Source organism: Sinohyriopsis cumingii, chromosome 14 (genome assembly GCF_028554795.1).
Source record: "Sinohyriopsis cumingii isolate HCF-2022 chromosome 14, ASM2855479v2, whole genome shotgun sequence".
In the NCBI taxonomy this organism is placed as follows: domain Eukaryota; kingdom Metazoa; phylum Mollusca; class Bivalvia; order Unionida; family Unionidae; genus Sinohyriopsis; species Sinohyriopsis cumingii.
Window position 1 is genome coordinate 29,667,003 of NC_142974.1, and position 11,372 is coordinate 29,678,374.

Consider the following 11,372-nt stretch of genomic DNA (forward strand, 5'->3'; position numbering starts at 1 on the left):
GCTTCCAGAATAAATATTTCCTCGGCTCCGATATTTAATATAACAGATACAACCCCGGAAAACCTGTCGGTGGAATGACGCCATGGAAACGTTGTAAATATTTCAAATTTTGCAGCACTAAACACAGATAGCCTGTACACGCCAGTACTTGTTGCGGTATATTTGATAGTATTATTTTGTTTTGACCATGTTGCAAATCCCGATGATACCGTGCATACGATGTTTGTGATATGCCCGGGAGTTATTTCAGCTGGAATTTTAATCAGATTGGTTTTATTGATAATCTCAGGAATTCCCGCTACGATGTCTAGTTGTGTTCGTTTGATCGTGTCTAGGTTACTTTTGATATCAGAAAGTTTCATGTCAATGACGGAAGGATTTCCAAAGAACTTATTTATGGCATCATCGGTTTTCTGAAAATTTCTTCGAAGCCTTGTAAACGCGCCCGTGTGAACGTCATACTCGGCCCGTAGCGTGGATAGTTTTCCATCCACGTCGTCGACGTATAGTTTGTTTGCGACGTCGTTGTCAGATTTTGGAGCTGTTACAGCTACTATTTTGTTCCCGTTCATGTTAAGTTCACCTGTCATCGTGTCACCGGTGTTTCTCACGCGATTAGCAACACTTTTTGCAATTTCATCTCTGATGGTTTTAAGTGACATACTTGAATCTCTGATTCTACCACCGTCAGTAAACACGGGAATATTATCCGTAACTGCACCAAGTACTCGCCGGACTATATCATTCCATCTGATATTGCTGGTTTTTAGTTTACCATATCGATCTTGAAAAATAACAACTTCATCTGGGTCAACTCCAGCAAGGTTCATGATATCAGCGAGGTCATCTTTAGTCGCATACTTTGACAGATCAACGTCGGATTTTATTTTCTTACTAGTAGAAGATCTTCCGTAAATGTCAACCATTATAATAAGATCCGTTGTTTAAAATGCTTTACGCGCAACAAATCGGTTGCTTGTATAATCGTGCACGACTTTATGTGGCGGCCTGGATGATTTTGATATAGCGTCGAGTACATTAATTACTTCACGGCCGCATATTGGCGGATCTGTCATTGTTTGTGTGGGTAGCGTTGAATACCAAACTTTGTAACCTCTAGTTGTTGCGTGGAGTGGTGCGACATACTTGATAAATTCAACAGGTGGAGCTAACCCGTACGAATCAAAATAAACAATTCCACGCGGATCAATCGCGTATGATACCCAATGAGTACCAGGTCCGGAACGTTTGTCAAGATTAATAATCCCTGTTTCTAGTTTGTTTGGTTGTTTCGGTAATTGATCTCGCATAAAAACACCTCTAAAGGCGGATATTTTTAATTTTTTAGCAGCATCAAGTAAATCAAAATTTGATGCTGGAACGTCTAACGAAGTGACCCTGGAAGCCTTAGGCCTCTCCCCCAACGAGATCCCGGTAATCTTAGACCGCGTCCCTTTTTTTTGTACCCCTTTCCTACTGCTTTCTTTAGAGCCATTCCAGCGGCTGTTCCAACAGCACCTAACGCGGCCGCTTTTATGGCTGGAGCAGCCGCAGCTAGTAATGCCGGAATGGCCGCAAGTAGTGGGAATATACCACCCGTTTTAACCATGTCTTTGATGGCGCTCGGGGAGAGATGGAATTGAACTCCAGTTTTTGATTCTAGGGCTTTATTGAAATGTTTAATCTGATTATTTGTCAACGATAATTTGTTTGGACCACCACCAATCTGATCTCGTTTTAGTGATATTTTAGTTCCGCATTTGTTGGCGGTTTTTGATTGAAGCTTTTTTACCTGACCCGGGGTCAGAGTAACATTAACATGACTATACGACATTTTTATATAAAATATATTTTTCTAAATAACACGATTAAAGATTTTCCACCGGTGCATCAACAACTCTCATTCGACCACTGCCACCTTCAAGTAACATGGCCTTGTCGCTAAGTATGACCGCGATCGCTCTGTAAAAGGCACCACCAGCTGGTGGGTTAGTAACATGAGCTCGAAAGTGTATATCAACAACAGATTGTTTGGATAAATCAAGATGTTCTAGTGAAAAATAATAAATCGGATATAGACCTGTAAAATCTAGTTGTGATATTTGCAACCCGGTATCTATATTTTGATCACGTCCCATGAATGACATTAAACGATGATATGCGCGCGCTACATGATTTTGTGCATAATTTAACAATATATCCTCGGATGGTTCTTGATGTCCATTTATCCGTAAGGATACTTCACTAACTCCAAGGTTATCAAATATCATATGTGATTGTTCTTGATCATTTATCCGGTTAATATTTTGCAATGCAATAAAAATATGTCGTGGTGCAGAAACACCCTGTTGTGATGCTATATGCCATGTAAATAAACCATTAATATTGCTTTGAGCAGCATCTGTGGTTACTGTTAACCATGATAGCAATGATTTACCGCCTTGATCCATAAAAGATAGTAATTTTTGTTCCTCAGTAATAGATGGAGTCATTACTGGCATCCACAATGAAAGTTTTGATATATTTACTTTACCAGCATCAGCAACACCAGCACCTCGCCAGATTGCATCATTATCATCACCTTTTCTTACGAGCACAATTGTGTGTTTAGCTCCAAAGATGACCTTTCTAACATTTCTGCAAAATCCAAAGATGTGAGATAATGGAATTGCACACGAAAAATTTATATTATCTCCTGACAGCGCTGCTTGGCGTGTTGCAAATCCTAAGTTGAAAGTCGCGCTATCACCCTTTACAATATCAAAAGCAGCAGCTGGTCTGGCTGCGTATTCAGGACCATCAGCAACCGGTTGTGGATCAGATGCAGTATCTCGAGGTGTCCGTATTTTAGCATACCTGATATGATCAGCGTTGTTGGTAATATCCTTAGCAAACATCATTGTTGGACCAGCTGATCTTGTAAAGTCGTCAGAATATCTCGCTAGACCAATTATTGTTGTAGCAACATCAACATCCTTCTGAACTGATTCAATATTTTTTCCATCAATCATGTATGTGGCGCTATCAAACAACGCCATAATCCCGTTGTTGACAAAACCAACACGTAAATTAGCAGCATATGGCGTATTAGCTACAACATTCGTTACAAGTCTACCTTCTACTTCAATAAACGCCTCAGCGGGCAAGAAATATCTACTTGTATCATGAACCTGTAATTCGATTCTCCCCCGCTGATTTGGTAGTCTTGCGTCATAAGAATAAAATTGATAATCACGTACTGACTCGTACTTAAGGACAGGTGCCTCCATATCAAATGCTGGGTCTGATTCGCGCCTGAACATTTTTATTATAGTTACCATTTTTCCAAATGATGATCATCGTCGACGAAGACCACTTCCTGCTATTAAATTTGATGTTATATTTTTTTCTGCTTCTTCAGATATCGCCGCTAGTTTTTGATTTGCAGCCTGATTTATTATTTTACTAACATCTGCAGGCATCACCTCAGTACTTGCCAGTTTCACCGGTGGTTGTTGTTTTCGTCGCAATAATCGTGCTAGTCTTTCTTTGATCGCCGAGAACGCCTTACCAGCAACATTGACAATTGCACCAGGAGCTTTATCACGAACAATATCAATAGCCTTCATCGATAATTGTTTTGCTACAGGTGCTACTTTTGGAGCTATCCTCGTGAATAATCCCCGAATGACATCACCAAGTCCATTTCCGTAAATTGCTTCATAGATTGGTAATCGTGAGTTTACCGCTCTAACCTGTGTGGGTTTACGATGATTATCATGCACAATCATCTTATTTTATTTACCATTTATCTAACAACTAGTCATCAACGAGTTCATCAATAAGTTCTCGGTAAACGCCAATATCCATGATGCCACCTTGAAATAGTCGCCGACAAATATCAGCTGCTTCATTGGTTATTTCTGGTGAATTATTTCCAGCTCGTTTTCCTCCTATGAGAACTTCTAACCGTGACACGTCATTGATGATATTATCAGGACATAAACCAGATCCTGTTTTAGGTTCATCTTGAGGTGGTGGTTGCATTACCGGAGCAAGTACTTCAGTGGTGTCCGGGGGTGAACCTTCTCGAAATCCATGCGGTGAACCTGTCGGTGTAAATGTCATTTTCGGTGCAGGAATTTTCTTCGAGGAGGGTGATTTAAGTGACTCTTTAGCCTTTTTAATTTCCAACATCAACCTTTGCTGTGGCGAAGAAGATTGTTGTTGTTCTATTTGTCGCAGAGGTGGAGGAAGCTGATACTGGGAGGACTCTCCTTGTTCTAGTTGTTCCCGTCTCTCTCTATAAAGTCTTTTTATTTCTTCTTTAAGTCTTTCAAATTCTGGACCTCTAGCTTGTTTTTTGTTGTAATATACGCGATATATCCATTTAATGAAATTATCATCATTTATTTTTTCATAACGGGGTTTTAAAATACTAGATTTATTAGATATACTATTTAATATTGCTTCAGGTAATCTCTCTCTTTCAGTTTTTCTAATTTCCTCAACAACTCCTTCGTTAAATTTTGCAATTAATTCTACGTTTTCTCCTGCTGGTTTGGATTTAGACGCAAGTTTTTTTCTCACATCGGCGACTTCAGTACGAAGTTCTTCAATACCTTCAAGTATTTCCTCATCAACAGGTGGAGGCTGAGCCGCAGCTATGTCAGTTGGAAGGTCTCGTAAAATCTTCTTTGTTTGTTTGGTTCTTCTTGCTGTTTTTTCAGCCTGCACTGCAGTTTGTTCTAATACCGGAAAAATACCCTTTTTCCTCTTCTCATCTTCCTCCGCAATATCTCCCCATATAGTTTTTTCAACAGCCGCCGCAGCTTTCTTAGTAGCTGCAGTGACGGGTTTAAATAGTTTTTTAGTGTCTTCTTCGTACTCAACTTTTGATTCTTGCTGCGCTTGTAGATTTTTTCTAAATGAGTCTCTGACAGGAAGAAATTTTTTAATTGTTTCTAATCGTTCTCATGCTGTTCTTGCAGTATGAGATTCTGGATGTATCATTTTATTATAACATAATAATTTAATTAATATCAGCAGAAGAGGAGCAGCAGAGAGGGTACCTACCAACGTTGGTCGTCAAAAAAATAAACAAGAAATAAATAAACACGTAGAGTACTTTATTTTTTCAGATACTATTTCGAACTGAGGTTTTATTAGCACAATCGGTCATTGCAAAAATAAACATCTCAAGGAAAGTTCATTTGTAAAATCTGGACCTTTCTACGAGATGATTTATTTGTTTGTTTTATTTGTTTTGTCGGAATTCTATGGTCTGTTCACCCTCTCTGCTGCTACATAATTTAAGAAAATAATAAATAAGAGCAAATTAAGTATCAAGCAACGTTACTTTAAGCTTACATTGATGAACAGTCCAATATACTACTAATTATTATTATTATTGTTATTATTGTTGTTGTTGTTGTTGTTAATTTATTATGATTATTAAATGAATGAATAAATCTACCTGCGAAAGTGTTGTAGCCCCATTGAGTATTTTCTTCGTAGACTTTGAGTACCGCTGTTCAGATATGTTTAAGAGATCTTCCTCTTTAAGTGATTTGAAGCGTTTTGGTTTGTGGTCATCCTTGTTATCAAATGGGAACGTGAATGGTGTTGGTTCATTCAAACTAAATGGTAACTCAATTTGTGATTCTTCCACTTCAAAAGGCTCGTCAAATATGGATGGGTCAAAATTTTCAATATCTTCCTGGATATAATCTATCTGATAAGGCAAAGTTAGCGAAAAATCTCCAAATTCTGACATATCAGTTTCAGCGTTGGATAGCTATAAATACCGTATACTGGTGACCTTGACCTAGCGCACTTTCAAACATTTTTATCCATATTTTTAACAAATTTCCCCAAAGAAAGAATGATTTTATTCATAAAAGATGAGAAATATCGGTTGCTTTAGTCTTTAAGATTTAATTCTTTTTGTTTAAATTGTAAGAATGTTCTTTTCCTTTATTGCTTACTTGGTGTCTGCCTTCACTAGCAGTGTTTATATTATGCTGTACACGTGACTCTATTTATAGAAGTGGGTATTCTTAGAAAAGTAGTTCTCCTTACAGTTCATACAGAAATGAACGCAATTCATTTTGATCACGTGGTAAGAATCTGACCAATGGAAATGTTACTTTCCTGTACCAGCTACTGGCATTGCAATTATACACAGATGAAGATGACAAATATTCCCAGCAAGTACATATCACGGCTAATAGAGCAAACTACTTAAAAACAAAGGTCGCGTCCACGATCACTTAACAGGAAATTACATAGACCATGCTCCATGAGACTGTAATTTGAAGTTTAAGATACCCACAATGCAACCTATATTGATTCTTAATTTGTCCCATGACAGCAGTAATCTGTTCATTAAAGCACTTGTGAAGAAAGATCCAAATGATGAACTGATGATCACAAAATAAGAAAGAATTGATCGTGAAAGGGTTCATGAAGGATAGATAAGAAATAATAGCTACAAGAACAATTAGAATCGTAGACCTGTTTCGGCTTATGAGGCAGTCATTACTATATATTCAATTAGGAAAGCTATGCATGATATTCAACAAACTTCACCCAACACGTCCTACAGATTAGAAAATGTTTATAATGAGCAACATACAAATTCGATGTGGTATTTGCCTAATCAAACACAGCTAGGCCATGACAAATAACAATTATAACTATCCGGGTGGATGATGTATGAAATGAAATATAAAATCAAATACAGTTATATAATGAGACTAATTAAGATTGGTACAATTTTAGAGTAAGAGACATAAACCTTTTAAAATAACATGACAGACGACACGTTTTTCGACACCACTAGTGTCTATCCAGTGGACACTGTATTTAGCATAACACAAATGAATGAAAAGTTACCCAGTCTTCGTAGATTAGTTAATAGATACACATATCAAAGAGTTGCGTAAGTTGCTGGCAAAACTCAGTTCGTTCAGGGCTAAGCAAGAAAAAGAAATGTTTGCAATGAATAAAACGGAATGTGTGTTAAAAAATAATATATTAAAAAATAATATATTGTAAGAAGTATAAATAATACTTATTCAATCACAAGGAAGCTTACCAGGGTATTTTAGGTTAATTAGGTTATACTATTAAGAGAAGTATTATCACCACAATGACAGGACTTTCTAGTTGAGAGCGTAAACATTCTGCCTTATGGTCACATCAATACCATGAACTGAACACAAAACTCTAGCTTCATCAAACTTATGTTTTGTTTTTCTGTTTCAAAATGTTTACAATCTCTTATTTGATTTCATCTGGAGTGACGTGGTCCTCTTCAAACACCTTTTCCATTACGTTCTTCTTCTTGCTATAAAATACAAAGAAAACCTTTAATCACCAAAATGTACCTCTATATGACAATCCAAATGCCAACCACAAAAGTGCTAGCCTGGTTGTGTGTGCGTGTGTGTGTGTGTGTGTGTGTGTGTGATCTGGATTTTTAACGTAGCTTTAACAATTTTTCAGTCATATATCTACGATGTCTGCAGTGTGTCAGTTTATAGTGATGTCTAGCACTGAGGCATCAGGCCGCAGACATGAAGCATGATGTCCCACCTAGTCACATTATCCTGACACCAGGCCGACCAGTCCTAATACTAAACTCTTAATGGTGAGCTCCAAGCCTCTGTTCATACCATTTGTTTGTAAGTCTTTGGTATGACTCGGCCGGGGTTCAAACCCACGACCTCCCGCATCCGAGGCGGACGCTCTAACCACTAGGCCACCGGAGTGGTCGCTAGCCTGATTTTAATTAGTCGCTCAAGTTTTTACGCCATAAACATTCCAACAGTGATCAGACGTAACCAACATTTTTATCAGCATAAATCAAAAAGTTTAAATATCAGTAAATATATTTATATAAAATAAAACTACCGATTAAAATTAAAACGTACCTTTAGAAGAATTAAATAAATAGTTTTCATTATAGATTTGCTAATAGATCTATCGTGCTTCCTCAATCAATGTATTTCTTGGTCGGACATTAAAGATGATTCTGAGCTATTGGCAAGAGATTGGGAGATGTGCCAGAGATGGGAGAAAAGGTTATGCTTGCCTCCTACCTTACAGGACAAGCATGATGAAGACGACAATAGACGAAAACATGATAGAAGTTGCCAAAAATCGGCAAGTCTGTTTAAGAAGAAAAATTCTTGAGACATTGTGGATCCACGAAATGGATAAACTTCCCGCTGGCCTAAAAGAATGTTCTGCGGGAAGTTGTAATATATACTTTTGCGGCAAAGTAATTGTTTTGGAAATTGTTGTAAAACTTGTCAATGCAGTGGGAAGAAGAAAATATTGTTTTTGATTAAAATATAACATTATCCGTATGTTATAAGTTATGGTGTAAACTTATAACAGACATATGTATGTATGTATGTATGTATGTATTCATAAAAACCATTTTAAATGTTATTAATAAAGTTCATCATACTATCATGTTATAAGAAATGTTAAGTATTAACATGTATGTATGTACGTATGTATTCATTCATAAATACCATTGCCAATGTTATTAATAAGGTTCATCATAATAATCATGTTCTTCTTATAAGTGATGTAAAGTATTAATATGTTTATATGTATGTATGTATGTCAGCTTTCCATTTATACCATTGTAAATGTTATTAAATATGATTGCAAATACTTCCACTAGTAATAATAATAAATTATTATTATTATTATTATTATTATTGTGTAGCATATTTGCACATCTCAGTACAGTTTGTGGTCTTTTTACAATGTATGTATCATTCACTGCATCTCACATTTCTGACATGAAGTATCACTCTCTTTCCTAAATTTCTGCCGTAACAGCGCAGATCTCACCCAAGCATTAGTCAGTTCGTAGTGATACATGGCCATAGGACACAATTAATTTTACTATATGTTCTCTACATTTGTTTCTCAGTACTGACCTTTCCACTGTGTGACAATCAATACAAATCATATGTTAAACTAAAATACCTTCAAAGATGACTTCACGGGGAAGTTCTCGTCAAAGGTTGACCTGCTCTTTTTTTTTGATGATGGACTGTCAACATAGCAGCATGTAAACAGAACACAGATTTCATTTTCGGATCATCACCAAGGCCTTATTACTCACTGTGCACTGTCGCTGAAATACACACAGACAACAACACCCTGAGCTCCTATTATCAAGAATAAACAGTTACCTTTAAATCCCTAACAAAAATGCATAAATAAAACTCTTCTATCACCACCAAAATGAGAGAGGAAAAAATGTTCTAAAAATAGACTAGAACTACATGCGTGGGTACTGAACTGGAAGTATTAATTGTGATGTAATTCCACATGCCTCGCTAGACGGTTTCCAAGCGTTATTCTTACCATGTGGTGATGCTGCTTTACACGCATGCGTGGGTAATTCAGCTCTCAGGTCAACAGCCGATGAATACACAGGTGTTCTGTTCTGACAGGGATTTATACTAAAAAGTGAGTGTTCTAAAGGATTTAACGCAGTGGATCATTAGAAGAGGGATTATACTTACCGTCTGGGATTATACATGACAGGCTCCATGTTTTATGCCAATTTAAGTCAAACTTTTATATTTGCATGCTATACCTATTTTAACTTTATACATTAAGTCTTTTTGAATTTCCTTGCAAACAAAACATGTGACACCTGTCAGAAAGTATGTAGTGCTGTTCCACAGGGTGCAAATTCTGGTCCAAGTGCTCTTGAGAAACCAAAACTAAATTTGCTTAATTTTAGGAATTTTTCAATGCAGTAAAAACCTAATTGTGATACCAGATAAGCCCTGTCTGAAAATATGTTTGAAAGTTACAAATATTGATAAATTAAATTTTAATGGAAAATTAAATAAACATTTAAATTTTAAAAACTAAATTTTATTGAAAACTTAAATTTTCATACAAGTTTTAAAACATAGTTTGACAAATTTTAGACAGAAATGTTGACTAATGAATGGTGTTTAAAACAAATGGTAGTTTGGGCCTGTACAACTGATAACATTTTTCCCAGGGGTAGTGAAGCATTATAGCTCATAGTGATTTTGGCAGCAAACCTCAGATGCATATAGGTGTACACACTAAAGAAACAATGACAGGAGCTATGTTCCACATTTATTGTGTCGGGTACTTAGGCAGTTGTTTCCATAACTAATAGCATATTCAGAATTAAAGTTCTGTTGGGACCAGTAACCATATTTTATAGCAAAAATGCATTCCATTTCAATGTCGATAACTACAAAAGGTGGCATTGGGATAGGAAAATAGGTTCTAGGGTGGCTCTACCTTACTGAAAAATGGAGCTGATCTCTCTCATGAAAACCTAAGCCATGTCTTTGAGGTGCTATATATCAGTGTGGTGATATGAACTAATCTTGGTCACTTATGGCAGTAGACTGCACATGCCCTTATGAAACCTTGCTATTACCACCAGACTACTGGAAAGCTTCCAAGCTGATCCAACTCTAACACTTTGTTCCAGATACCAGGCTAGACCTGAAAAGATACAATATGTTTCAGTTAACTCTATAAAACAGTAAGATCTATGTAAATGAAGTTAAACTGTGTTAGATATGGTGATTTCAAAATAACATTAAGGTTGCAAGCATGGGGGAAAATGTTAAACTTGACAGAGCGAAACTCAGAAATGTGGAGCAATGGCCATGTATTAAAGTGATAAATTCATCCTAAAAATATATGAGGCTTCTAGAAGCATATTTAGCCATTTACAAGTTAAATAACTAATCAGGTAGATTATGTAACATAAAGTTTAAGGCAATGTTGGGGCGGTGAGGTTTGATCATTGGTGCAAACATTAGTACATACCAGTATACAGGAAAGTCAAGTGACAATGTACTCAGTTCGAATATGTTACTATAAGCAATCTTATTCATGAGGAAAAATAACGATTTTGGATATTGCAAGTGAATACAGCCAAATGTGGTCACACAAATCAACTATAGGTACCAATGAATCATATATCATAAGCTAAATGTGAAATTCTGATCCCCAAAACTTGTAAACTAGGATGGAAATGCGCATATGTGGGACATATACAATGTACTTGTTAAGATCAAATGTGCAAACATAATTCAAATGATCGATTTTGAACATGTATAGTGTATTTTTAAGAGTGTTGGTTACCAATTATTAAGCTCATTGATTGAATGGAATCAGATATCAACTGATGCTTCAATACCACACTCTGTCAAAGTACTGCCTTTTACTAAATTGGCATGATTTTTACTAGTAAATTAACTTTCCAAATTAGCAAATCGGACGATTTCTGTGATTTTTACTAGTAATTATCCTATCAAAATTAGCAAATCGGACGATTTCTATGATTTTTACTAGTA

General features: G+C 36.4%; 1 long non-coding RNA gene across 1 annotated transcript in view; it reads right to left on the reverse strand.

Annotated features, from left to right (window-relative positions):
* Positions 1-10,238, reverse strand: part of LOC149783497 (uncharacterized) — a 229,699-nt gene extending 219,461 nt beyond the window's left edge. Inside the window, exons 1-2 of the long non-coding RNA XR_016413968.1 lie at positions 10,169-10,238; positions 9,376-9,489 (exon numbers count right to left, since the gene is read on the reverse strand). This is a non-coding gene — a long non-coding RNA (uncharacterized LOC149783497). The remainder of the gene's footprint in view (positions 1-9,375; positions 9,490-10,168) is intronic.
* Between the last annotated feature and the right edge of the window lie 1,134 nt (positions 10,239-11,372).